We start from the raw sequence: 14,185 nt of genomic DNA, 5'->3' as shown, positions 1-14,185 counted from the left end.
TTTTTCATTTAAATGTCTGAACCATTGTTAAAATAATATTTCCACTGAAGAGTTCAGAAATAAAAATGTCAAATCATATTTTAGTTTATTTTCAGTTCCTCCCTCTGTGTGATTTTCCCTCCTTCCAGTGTTTCTCCGTTCCTTTCCCTCACCTGTCCTTTTCCCGCCTCACTCCACCTGTATCTCATCTCCTCATTAGTGTGTGTGTATAAAGTCTTTGTTCTCCCTCATGTCTTTCTGTGTTCTCCTGTGTTATCTCCAGTGTCTCCCCGTGGTATGTTTCTGGTTTTTGTTCCTTGTGTTTCATTGATTTGCACTTTGTTTAAGCTCTTTTGTTGCTGCTTTGTCTTTTTGACTCTGTTTTGGTTTTCCTGGATTCTTGGTTTTTGTGTATCATTCAGCTTTTGTTTAATAAAGCTCACCTTTTGTTTCTGAATCCTGCCTTTCATGTGTTTGCTGCATTTGGGTCCTTATCTTCCTACAATATTGTAACAAAAAGTGTGATCAGGTCATCTCTTCTCTTGACCCCTTGATTTTTATTCATGTGTACCAAAATAACCTCAACGTCCGGTGATTAAGTTTTCCATAAATCTACTAATTGATTAATTAACTTCTCTTTACAGCTTTAACGATATGATTGATTTTGGTTTACATTTGATTTCTGAGTTGAAACTGATTCATCCTCTAACCCTCAATCAGTTTTAATAGTTTGACTTTTAGATAAACAAAATAAAAATAAAGATCTTTTTGTTTTTAAAGGAACATTATGTAGTAATACATAACAGAACACAGCACACCCATCATAAATACAAATCCCAGGTTAACCCTAACAATTTGTTAGGTGTAATGTATTCACCTGCACGATCACAACAATTTTACGTCTTGAAAACGTTTGTCTCTAAGAAAACATGTGGCCTTAATCAGTTTTAGTAGTGCGGCAGTCAAGGTTTGCATAAGAGTTGAACACAACTCAAAACGATAATGCCAAGCATAACATAACATAACCTGAACCAGAGACAAAAGCAGGAACGGGAGACCGTTTGTGAACGTTCACAAAAACTAACGTCAAAGCAGGAAGAAGATAACAGCTGGGAGAATGTGAATCGTTAACTCTGAAAATCTACAAAGACAACAAAGCGTCATGAGCTCTCGGACCGTCCGTGAGAAGCCGGGCTCAAAGTGAGTTTATGAGAGTGTGTGAAGGGGCTGCCAGAATCAATCTGAGCAATCAATGTTAATAACTTGCTACCATGCTTATGTGTGAACTGGAGTTTGCCTGCGGGAGCGAGAGGTGTGATGCCGATCCTACGTGACAGGACCGCGGCCATCTTTGATCTCCAGAAGAAACGCCAGGAGATGGACGAAATTAACCCAAAGACAAAGGAGCGCCAACAGGTGTGGAGATACTGCAGCCGTGCCGACTGTACAAACCACGCCCCTGCATACCACGCCCACTTCTTAGCAGCCAATGAGGTAAAAGCAGCTACAGAGTCTAAGCCACGCCTCCTACAAAACAGGCTCACCTGTACACACTGGTGGCTGAGGAAGACCACAGATAATAAACAAATTGAAAATGTATTAATTTTATAATTGAAAAGAAAAAGTCATATATTGATGCGTTTGAAGCACATCAATATATGACTTTCACCGCAAACAATGTGGTCTAATTAAAAAAGGAAGGAAAATCAAAGGAGGAAATCAAAATAATTTGAAAAATAAATATAAATCACTTATAATATTTCATTTTAAAGCCTTGAGTGGCCGATACGGACGATGTTGGACGATATTGTCCAGCATCCCTCATTTAAAGCCTTTTTAAAACACATAGCACCACCTATCGTCAACTCCTGTTGTTCCCAAACTATTACCGATAACTCATCTTTTTGCAGCTCTTAAAGCCTAAAACACCCAACAGGTTTCTTCACGACCACTCCAGCATAATGCAAGTATTTTGTAACTAAAAACGTGTAATGTTTGTTGGTGATAAGCCACCTTAAATGTCGACTCTTCTTGTCTCTTGCTGACGGTCGTGATGTTAATTCAAGACAATGAGGACGAAATGAAACAGCATCAAACTCCATCACACAGACGTTCTGATAGTGGTAGTTTTAAGTTGTTAACTTGTTTTTAACTTAATATTGTATACCTACTATCAATATCTACTATCAATATCTACTATCAATAACTTGTATTGTTAGTGGTGTCAAACGAATGTGATAAAGTGTATATCAGGCGTTTTCAGTCTGACTGTGAGCCTCCCTTCAGACAAAGCATGGAAAAAGTCAAGCTAATCTTTGTGATGTACTTTTGACAACTAATGAAATAACTGATGTTTTCTCACTCCCATTCTCAAAGCTTTCCTTGAAACTGTTCAGAGACTGCCCACTGGGAAACCTCTGATGGAGATACTTGACAATTCAGAACATAAGGTCCTGTACTGCCACCCTGTGGCAACTGACAGCAAACAGCAACTGGTGTATCTAATAATTAATCAGCCCCTGTTTTAACTTCTGTTGGCTCATCTGACCTGTTTTTAATTTAAAGTTGACTCGAGCTGTTCTGGAAATTCTCATCACTGACTTCATTTAACTCCACGTACGTACAAGAATTATAGAGGTGTCCACACATAACAGGTGCAACACAGCTCACACATCCACTGAGATGTCAATCAAATAGGTCTGTCTCTTTTTAATTTGAACTATTTATTGATGGATTCATATTTCATTTGCTATTTTTTTAATTCCTCTTTTTATTGCCCATTAAAAAAAGTAAAAACTAATTTATTAATGCCTATATACAGTATTATTGTATAATTAGTTAAATGCTATATAACTATTTCTGTGACCCTTGTGGTCCCCCATAGTGTCTGTCTGTGAGAGAGAGGGACAAAATGGCCGACTCACTGAGTTGCCAGCCATGGATATTAGACTGACCCTTAGTAGAACTGAGTTGTACTCATTAACTACAAAATACTAACTTAGTAAAAACAAAGATGGGGAACATTAATATGTGAAAGGAGTTTCTGGCTCGATGAATGAAAGAATGTTTGTGAGTTCGCTTCATTTCCTCAGAAAATACCTCCCAAACTTTTTAACGCTCGCATTAAAAACAATTGTGATTCTGAGCGACAGGAGTTGCTGAATGCATTGATGTAGATTGGGAAAAAATGGTACCGTCTGCTTTAAAATTCAACATGGGAGCTTCTGAGGGTTAGCGGAGCTCTTGCTGCTTGAAAGTCTATACAGCCGAGAGTGTAAGTCTGTTTGTTTCTATAATTAAATGCCTGCACCCAGCACAACATTTCCTACTGATCTGACAGAAAACATTTTACAACACCAGGCCTGTGAAACAAAACTGAGCTTGAGTCATTTAATGTGACATCGCAGAAGGACAAAAACTAAAGCAATCTAATTTATGAAGTGAAGTGTTGAGGATGAGTTTGGGAGACTCACCGCCTGAGGACAGAAGCTGCTCTGTAGCCACAAAGACCTGAATCAAAAAATATCAGTCCACAAAACTTGATTACAGGAAATCAGGCTTCGGTTCAGGAAACCGTCGTCCAGCTAGAGCGCCAGCAGCTGCGACGTCCTCAGCAGCCTGTTTGTCTTCCCACACTTTCAGCTCCTGGCTCCTCTCGTGTGTTGTCCCAGAGCCCAGCTCACCGCTCATCTGCTCGTCCTGGAGAAAGGAACAGAGACCGTCAGTATACTGCAGGTATATCTCTCAGGTTTGATAACCCCTGTGAAGTTCAGGTGATGGATACTCACACTTCTCCTGCTGCTCCAGGCTCCTGCGGTGGCTCGTCTCCGTTGTTTGGCTCGTCTTGTTCCTCTCGGGGATTCATCCGTTCAACTCGTCCATCACCTGCAGGATGAGAAAGAGGAGCAGTGGTAGCTTCATGTCTCTTTGTGGAGGCTTTGTGTGTCATTGTAGAGATTTTCTGTGTTATCATGGAAGTTTTGTGTGTCTTTGTGTGTATTTGTGGAGGTTTTGTGTGTCATTGTGGAGGTTTTGTGTGTATCTGTGGGGATTTTGTGTGTCATTGTGGAGGTTTTGTGTGTATCAGTAGAGGTTCTGTGTTCTTGTGGAGGTTTTGTGTGTATCTGTGGGGATTTTGTGTGTATTTGTGGGAATTTTGTGTGTATTTGTGGGGATTTTGTGTGTATCTGTGGAGATTCTGAGTGTATTTGTGGAGGTTTTGTATGAAGATTTTTTTGTATATTTGTATTGATTCTGTGTGTATTAGTGGCGGTTTTGTGTGTATTAGTGGAGGTTTTGTGTGTATTAGTGGAGGTTTTGTGTGTAATTGTGGAAGTTTTGTGCGCATTTGTGGAGGTTTTGTGTGCATTTGTGGAGATTTTGTGTGTCACTGTGGAAGTTTTGTGTGTATTTGTGGATGTTTTGTGTGTAATTGTGGAGGTTTTGTGGAAATTGTGTGTCATTGTTGAGGTTTTGTGTGTATTTGTAGAGTTTGTATGTGTCATTGTGGAATTCTTGTGCGTCACTGTGGAGGTTTGTGGAGATTGTGTGTCATTGTAGAAGTTTTGTGTGTATTTGTGGATGTTTTGTGTGTATTTGTGGAGGTTTTTGGAAATTGTGTGTTATTGTAGAGATTTTGTGTGTCATTGTTGAGGTTTTGTGTGTATCAGTAGAGGTTTTGTGTGTATTTGTAGAGTTTTTATGTGTCATTGTGGAATTCTTATGTGTTATTGTGTAGGTTTGTGGAGATTGTGTGTCACTGTATTGATTTTGTGTGTCTCAGTGGAGGTTTTGTTTGTATTTGTGGAGGTTTGTAGAGATTTTGTGTGTCATTGTGGAAGTTTTGTGTGTATTTGTGGATGTGTTGTGTGTATTAGTGGAGGTTTTGTGTGTACTTGTGGATGTTTTGTGTGTATTAGTGGAGGTTTTGTGTGTAATTGTGGAAGTTGTTTTGTGTGCATTTGTGGAGGTTTTGTGTGTATTTGTGGATGTTTTGTGTGTATTTGTGGATGTTTTGTGTGTATTTGTGGATGTTTTGTGTGTATTTGTGGATGTTTTGTGTGTATTAGTGGATGTTTTGTGTGTAATTGTGGAAGTTTTGTGTGCATTTGTGGAGGTTTTGTGTGCATTTGTGGAGGTTTTGTGTGTATTTGTGAAGATTTTGTGTGCATTTGTGGAGGTTTTGTGTGTATTTGTGGATGTTTTGTGTGCATTTGTGGATGTTTTGTGTGCATTTGTGGATGTTTTGTGTGTAATAGTGGATGTTTTGTGTGTATTTGTGGATGTTTTGTGTGCATTTGTGAAGATTTTGTGTGCATTTGTGGAGGTTTTGTGTGCATTTGTGGATGTTTTGTGTGTATTTGTGGATGTTTTGTGTGTATTTGTGGATGTTTTGTGTGTATTTGTGGATGTTTTGTGTGTATTTGTGGAGGTTTTGTGTGTATTAGTGGATGTTTTGTGTGTATTAGTGGATGTTTTGTGTGTAATTGTGGAAGTTGTTTTGTGTGAATTTGTGGAGGTTTTGTGTGTATTTGTGAAGATTTTGTGTGCATTTGTGGAGGTTTTGTGTGTAATAGTGGATGTTTTGTGTGTATTTGTGGATGTTTTGTGTGTATTAGTGGATGTTTTGTGTGTATTTGTGGGTGTTTTGTGTGTATTAGTGGAGGTTTTGTGTGTAATTGTGGAAGTTGTTTTGTGTGCATTTGTGGAGGTTTTGTGTGTATTTGTGGATGTTTTGTGTGTATTTGTGGATGTTTTGTGTGTATTAGTGGAGGTTTTGTGTGTAATTGTGGAAGTTGTTTTGTGTGAATTTGTGGAGGTTTTGTGTGTATTTGTGAAGATTTTGTGTGCATTTGTGGATGTTTTGTGTGTATTTGTGGATGTTTTGTGTGTATTTGTGGATGTTTTGTGTGTATTTGTGGAGGTTTTGTGTGTATTTGTGGAGGTTTTGTGTGTATTAGTGGATGTTTTGTGTGTAATTGTGGGAGTTGTTTTGTGTGAATTTGTGGAGGTTTTGTGTGTATTTGTGAAGATTTTGTGTGCATTTGTGGAGGTTTTGTGTGTAATAGTGGATGTTTTGTGTGTATTTGTGGATGTTTTGTGTGTATTAGTGGATGTTTTGTGTGTATTTGTGGATGTTTTGTGTGTATTAGTGGAGGTTTTGTGTGTAATTGTGGAAGTTGTTTTGTGTGCATTTGTGGAGGTTTTGTGTGTATTTGTGGATGTTTTGTGTGTATTTGTGGATGTTTTGTGTGTATTAGTGGAGGTTTTGTGTGTAATTGTGGAAGTTGTTTTGTGTGAATTTGTGGAGGTTTTGTGTGTATTTGTGAAGATTTTGTGTGCATTTGTGGATGTTTTGTGTGTATTTGTGGATGTTTTGTGTGTATTAATGGATGTTTTGTGTGTATTTGTGGATGTTTTGTGTGTATTAGTGAAGGTTTTGTGTGCATTTGTGGAGGTTTTGTGTGTATTTGTGGATGTTTTGTGTGCATTTGTGGAGGTTTTTTGTGTATTTGTGAAGATTTTGTGTGCATTTGTGGAGGTTTTGTGTGTATTTGTGAAGATTTTGTGTGCATTTGTGGAAGTTTTGTGTGTCTTTGTGGTGACTGTGTGTGTGTATCTGTGGGGAATGTGTGTGTGTATCTGTGGTGGTTTTGTGTGTATCTGCGGGGATTGTGTTTGTGTATCTGCAGGGATTGTGTGTGTGTATTTGTGGAGACTGTGTGTGTGTATCTGCGGGGATTGTGTGTGTGTATCTGCGGAGATTGTGTGTGTGTATTTGTGGAGACTGTGTGTGTGTATCTGTGGGGATTGTGTGTGTGTATCTGCGGGGATTGTGTGCGTGTATCTGTGGGGATTGTGTGTGTGTATTTGAGGAGACTGTTTGTGTGTATCTATGGGGATTGTGTGTGTGTATCTGTGGGGATTGTGTGTGTGTATCTGCGGTGATTGTGTGTGTGTATCTGCGGTGATTGTGTGTGTGTGTGTGTGTATCTGTGGGGATTGTGTGTGTGTATCTGCGGTGATTGTGTGTGTGTGTGTGTATCTGCGGTGATTGTGTGTGTGTGTGTATCTGCGGTGATTGTGTGTGTGTGTGTATCTGTGGGGATTGTGTGTGTGTATTTGTGGAGACTGTGTGTGTGTATCTGTGGAGACTGTGTGTGTGTATCTGTGGGGATTGTGTGTGTGTATTTGTGGGAATTGTGTGTGTGTATTTGTGGAGACTGTGTGTGTATCTGTGGGGATTGTGTGTGTGTATCTGTGGGGATTGTGTGTGTGCATGTGCGGGGATTGTGTGTGTGCATGTGCGGGGATTGTGTGTGTGTATCTGCGGTGATTGTGTGTGTGTATCTGCGGGGATTGTGTGTGTGTATCTGTGGGGATTGTGTTTGTGTATCTGCGGGGATTATGTGTGTGTATGTGCAGGGACTGTGTGTGTGTATCTGCGGGGATTGTGTGTGTGTATCTGTGGGGATTGTGTTTGTGTATCTGCGGGGATTATGTGTGTGTATGTGCAGGGACTGTGTGTGTGTATCTGCGGGGATTGTGTGTGTGTATCTGCGGGGATTGTGTGTGTGCATGTGCGGGAATTGTGTGTGTGCATGTGCGGGGATTGTGTGTGTGTATCTGCGGGGATTGTGTGTGTGCATGTGCGGGGATTGTGTGTGTGTATCTGTGGGGATTGTGTGTGTGTATCTGCGGGGATTGTGTTGGTGTATCTGCGGGGATTGTGTGTGTGTATCTGCGGGGATTGTGTTGGTGTATCTGCGGGGATTGTGTGTGTGTATTTGAGGAGACTGTGTGTGTGTATCTGTGGGGATTGTGTGTGTGTATCTGTGGGGATTGTGTGTGTGTATTTGTGGAGACTGTGTGTGTATCTGTGGGGATTGTGTGTGTGTATTTGTGGAGACTGTGTGTGTGTATCTGTGGGGATTGTGTGTGTGTATCTGCGGTGATTGTGTGTGTGTATATGCGGGGATTGTGTGTGTGTATCTGCGGGGATTGTGTTTGTGTATCTGCGGGGATTGTGTGCGTGTATCTGCGGTGATTGTGTGTGTGTATCTGCGGGGATTGTGTGTGTGCATGTGCGGGGATTGTGTGCGTGTATCTGCGGTGATTGTGTGTGTGTATCTGTGGTGATTGTGCGTATGTATCTGCGGGGATTGTGTGCGTGTATCTGCAGGGATTGTGTGTGTGTATCTGCGGGGATTGTGTGTGTGTATCTGCGGGGATTGTGTGTGTGTGTATTTGCGGGGATTGAGTGTGTGTATCTGTGTGGATTGTGCGTGTGTATCTGCGGGGATTGTGCGTGTGTATCTGCGGGGATTGTGTGTGTGTGTATCTGCGGGGATTGTGTGCGTGTATCTGCGGTGATTGTGTGTGTGTATCTGCGGGGATTGTGTGTGTGCATGTGCGGGGATTGTGTGCGTGTATCTGCGGTGATTGTGTGTGTGTATCTGTGGTGATTGTGCGTATGTATCTGCGGGGATTGTGTGCGTGTATCTGCAGGGATTGTGTGTGTGTATCTGCGGGGATTGTGTGTGTGTGTATTTGCGGGGATTGAGTGTGTGTATCTGTGTGGATTGTGCGTGTGTATCTGCGGGGATTGTGTGTGTGTATCTGTGGGGATTGTGTGTGTGTGTATCTGCGGGGATTGTGTGCGTGTATCTGCGGTGATTGTGTGTGTGTATCTGCGGGGATTGTGTGTGTGCATGTGCGGGGATTGTGTGCGTGTATCTGCGGTGATTGTGTGTGTGTATCTGTGGTGATTGTGCGTATGTATCTGCGGGGATTGTGTGCGTGTATCTGCAGGGATTGTGTGTGTGTATCTGCGGGGATTGTGTGTGTGTATCTGTGGGGATTGTGTGTGTGTGTATTTGCGGGGATTGAGTGTGTGTATCTGTGTGGATTGTGCGTGTGTATCTGCGGGGATTGTGTGTGTGTATCTGTGGGGATTGTGTGTGTGTATCTGCGGGGATTGAGTGTGTGTATCTGTGTGGATTGTGCGTGTGTATCTGCGGGGATTGTGTGTGTGTATCTGTGGGGATTGTGTGTGTGTATCTGCGGGGATTGAGTGTGTGTATCTGTGTGGATTGTGTGTGTGTATCTGTGTGTGTATCTGTGTGTGTAACACTAACACTGATGTAAAGTTACTCGAGTATTTCTATTTTCTGCAACTTCAAACTGACTTTCACTGAACTTTATTTAAACAGCTTTAGTTAACAGTTACTCTGCAGATTCATATAATCAATATAAAATACTTGCTGATCAAACATGATGTGTTATTATAGATTAATCTGCCCAGCAGAAGGCAGAAAGTCAACGCCTTAGAGAGGAGGGTCGGCACCCAGATGAAAGGAAACAGAAAGGCAAGACAAGTCAGTGTGCTGCATCACGAGTCTCATTCTCAGGTTGTCAAATAACTTTCTGGGCTATTAGCATATGTTTATTTTTATATACATTTTATTTCAAGATATATTTTTGTATATATATTCTTTTATGTTTATCCAGTAGCTGTAAAAACACTCTGCTCTGGTTGGTCGGTTCGCACAGGCCTGAGCCACTACAAATCAACATGTCTCCGGTCAGTTCTGCTGGTGTTTCTAGCTCTCAGTTCGCTGCACTTAAACCATAAATGTGACCACAAGAACTGCCTCTAAACCAAAAAACGTCACCACCGCACAATCGGATCGTTATTAGTGGCCTGCTGGGCGATGAGGCCGAGGCTCATGTTACAGCTTTGTTAAGATCTCTGTAAGGTGTTATCAAGCAGGATGTTGCAAAGCAAATGAATTCCTGCAATTTGATCATTTCTTTTTACCACAGAGCTTCAGCATTATCTTCCAAGGCAAAGGCGTCCGCACCACCTTGTTACTGGGCTCGCTGGTGAACCAACACTGGCGACAGGTGAGGACAATGAATCGACTGCCGGCGTCAGGCTAGCTTCTACCGTGGCCCTGAGCTTGTCCCTAGCCAGGCCAAAATGCGTCCACCTCGGCCCGAACTAAACACGCACACTTCGGGCACGCTTCTACCAACAAGGCCTCTGTAACCAGAGACTCTGTATGCTGGCGGGAACGCACGAGGGCTCATAGGATACGCTATTACCAATACCAGTCAGCTGATCAAAGCTCCTGCTTCTGCCATTGCCACAATGTGGCCACAACTTACAGTGTAAAGGAGCGCACAAGGACATTTGCAATGCAAGATAGCTGAAGTACAGTCAAGCTAACCTGTAACAAAGAATGATAACACCAGGTTTGCCTAGCAGACCACTAACATCTGGATTGCTGCTACTTAACTTTTGATGTACAAGAACTGAAAACAAACCCACAATACACTCAGAAAGACGTAGACAAACTAACAACCGCTCAAAGAGAAACCTTCCACAGGTTGCACTTCATTCAGGAGGGATATATCTACGACCAACAAGAGCATGACCAGAGGAACGTGAAAAAGAGCTCAAAGTGTCAACCTGGCCTCCAAATTCTCCAGATCACAATCTGATCAAGCATCTGAACCCTCAAGGCATTAACACAACCTCACAAAGTATTTAACATGTGTATGCACTGAGAGCCACAACATTAGAACCACGGACAGGTGAAATAAATAACATTGATCATCTTGTTCCAATGCCATGTTCTGCTGGTAAACCATGAGTCCTAACATTCATGTGGACGCCTCTTTGACGAGCACCACTCACCCAAACACCGCTGCAGACCAAGTGCACCCCCTCATGGCTGCAGCTCTCCTTGATGGCAGTGGCCTCCCAGCAGGACAATGCGCCTGCAACACTGCAAAAACTGCTCAGGAACGACCCGAGGAACGTGGGAAAGAGCTCAAGGTGTCAACCTGGCCTCCAGATTCCCCAGAACTCAATCCGATTGAGCATCCACAGGATGCACCATAACCAAGAACGATCCACGGGGGCCCCAACGTGGATGGGACTTGGCTCTGGCGCATCCCACGGATGCTCAACTGGGTTGAGATCTGGGGAATTAGGAGGCTAGTCTGACACCTTGAGTTCTTCCTCAGGTTCCTCAGACCATTACTGGGCAGTTTCTGCAGTGCTGCAGGCCATTGTCCTGCTGGGGGGCCACTGCCATCAAGGAGTGCTGTTGCCATGAAGGGGTGTACTTGGTCTGCAACAGCGTTTGGGTGGGTGGTGCTTGTCAAAGAGGCGTCCACAGAAATGACAGAACTGGAGGTTTCCCAGCAGAACATTTGATTGTAACGAGATGATCAATGCTCACTTCACTTGTCATTGGTTTAAATGTTGTGGCTGATCAGTGTATATATACATGTTAAATAAAATATAATCGGTCAGTAAACAAAACCAGTTTAACATGTTGAACTGAAACACGTCCAGTTGCCTACGATAAAGCACATAATAAAACAAATCTAAAATACTACTTCTACTTCCTTCTTTTATTTCCCATTGAAGTTACTTGTAAATCACTTGTTTACCAATTTATCTGCTTTTTTAAATTAGATTTTTAAAAGAGAGAGAGGGAGAGAGATTAGGTTTGGGTGTCCCAACAGTGCCACTGCCAACCCGAACTGTCAGTATTCAACGACCTGTGAATGAGACTCAGCTAGCCTTACTGATCCTAGTGTATTAATGAACAGCAACTGACAAATCTTACACTTTCTGCCTTTAATTTTGGCACCTCCATTGCAGGCACTGACCTTATTAGACCAGGTATCTCTCCTCTCCGGGTCTGATCACCATACAGGTCAGAGCTGTTCCACTTGAAGCTGAAGACGAGTCCCACTGTCTGCTCACTGAGGGAGAGGAGGAAGTACTTTAATATAACATCAAAACATGTATATTAACATTCAAAGTTCAGAGAGCATATTCAGGCAAGTATACTGATATACAGTAGTACCATTCAGACACAAGGCAATTCTGAGTGCTTTACAGAGACACAGAAATACATAAAAAATAAAACATTAAGAAAATGTTAAAACTGTATTTGAAAAGACAGTAGAAACAAAAAATAAATAATAAATAATCACAGATGAAAAATGCATTAAATGAATCTACTTATTTGAAAGCCACAGTGAACATTAATGATTTACACCCAAAATATTATTTATATTACTAACCCTTTCTCTAGTCTTTATTTGCCTATGTTTGGTATTGAGGTAATCCAAAACTAATGGAAAGTAATAGATTACTTTAAAAGTGTGATACCTCAATTGTTTTTTTTAATAAGTAATTGGATCAGAACACATTTTTAAAGTAACCCTCCAAACCCTGCGTACAAGTAAACCAAATGTATTCAGTCCTGAGAACATTTAGTGCTTTATAGATGAGTAATATGGTTTTAAAGTCTATCTTTTGACACACAGGGGAGTCAGTGCAGTGATTTAAAACACACATTAAACCAGAACTGAGACAAACACACTGAAACCATTCTGTGCAGATACAACATGCCTGCATATTGTCTGTATAAACTACTGTAGCTTCTCCCACAGACACACACACGCTAGCTAACATGCAAACCTGTCTGCAAAAACACGACGAGGAAATAACTCAGAAGACTTTAAAAGCTCGTTATACTGTCACTACCCTGTTCATGTGTCCTTACCAGTTAATAAAGGCAGCTGAGCCGCTGGTTACATGTTTCCCAAACCCTGCAGTGCATCTGCATCAACTTTAAAGTCAGCTGCTAGCTAACAGCGGTCATAACCACTCACTTAAACTGACTTGTAAAGTTAGCAAACCAGCTTGCATGCCGTTTTAAAGAATAAATACATTCTTAAAAAATTCACGCCGATTTTACCGAAACAAGCGACTTGTTTTGTGATAGTGTCCCAAATTGAATTTACTGTGGCATTATTCCTGTAATAAACACGGCAGAGAAAAAACGATCAAAATCACAAGGAGGTTTGGTGTACCGAACAAAACATAACGTCCATCATGGATTTATTACGATGTAGTTAGAGGATTATGTAAATAATTTTTTTTTTAAAAGACTAAGCCGACTTTACCAACAGGAGCGACTTGTTTTGAGATAGTATCCCAAATGTAATTTATTGTGCATTATTCCTGTAATAAAACACGGCAGAGAAAAAAACCTTCAAAATCCCAATGGAGGTTTGGTGTACCGAACAAAACGTCCATCACGGATTTAATTGGATGTAGTTGGAGGATTATGTTCAAGCCGAATTAACCTCCACACTTTACAGTTTAATGAAAAGTGCGTTTCCAGCTTCATCTTCAGAGTTATTTCAGAAACGTCTGAGGCAAAAACAAAACTCACCGATATGAGAGGGAGGCTGGCTCTCCCGCACAAACTTACAGTGTTTAGCTAACGCATGAAGGTAATTAGTATCCGGCGCTCGCTGATATAAGAAGGAACATCACCTGTGCTTATTACCGGAGATCGGTATATAATAACTGATCTATACACCTCACACACAGAGATAAATACACCTTTACTGAGCAGGTAACTGTACAAATAAAGCGGCTTCGCACAGAATAGTTTACTGACCGTGTTTGTGTCCTCAGAGAAGAGCTGCTCAGATCCGAGTGAAGATCCGTCAGCGACATTTAAACAGCGTCTACAAGTTTTGGCGCGATCCCGCAGTCAGATTAGTGGGCGGGTCTTACTTTACGCGCGAAACAGCACATTTTGGCGCGCTCCGGAGTCTGTGGGCGGGACTTGTTTTTGCTTATTTTACCTGGATCGAACCAGAGTAACAGAACCGAGACAGCACACAGATACACATATGTTAATACGATTTAATAAGGTCATTTTTAAAATGTTTAATTTATCTGGTCTATTCTTGTTATTTTATTACTCGATCTAGTTCTTCATTAACTTTTTTTTTAATGTATATGTTAATGTGAATTCATTAAATATTATTATACATTTTCTTATTCAGCTTTCTGTCCTTGTATTTTTTTCATAAGGCTTTTAAACAAATGGAGACATTGAGCTTGGCATGTGTCCCAGATTACAATGTGGTCTGTCCCAGATTATCACATTTTGGCAGAATTTTATACACTAATAGGTGTGGCTTGTCTCCTCTGGGTTAGAAAACATCTCAGGGATTACAGAAAGGTATATATACGCATGTAGTGTGTTGGTAAATAGATAAAATAAACTCCACTTAAACTAACTACAACAGTAAAATGATTGCTTACATAACGGACAGATGATCAAATAATAATGTGAACAAACACGACTCAGTCCTC

Source organism: Pagrus major, chromosome 5 (genome assembly GCF_040436345.1).
Source record: "Pagrus major chromosome 5, Pma_NU_1.0".
In the NCBI taxonomy this organism is placed as follows: Eukaryota; Metazoa; Chordata; class Actinopteri; order Spariformes; family Sparidae; genus Pagrus; species Pagrus major.
Note: the sequence above shows the minus strand (reverse complement) of the source record.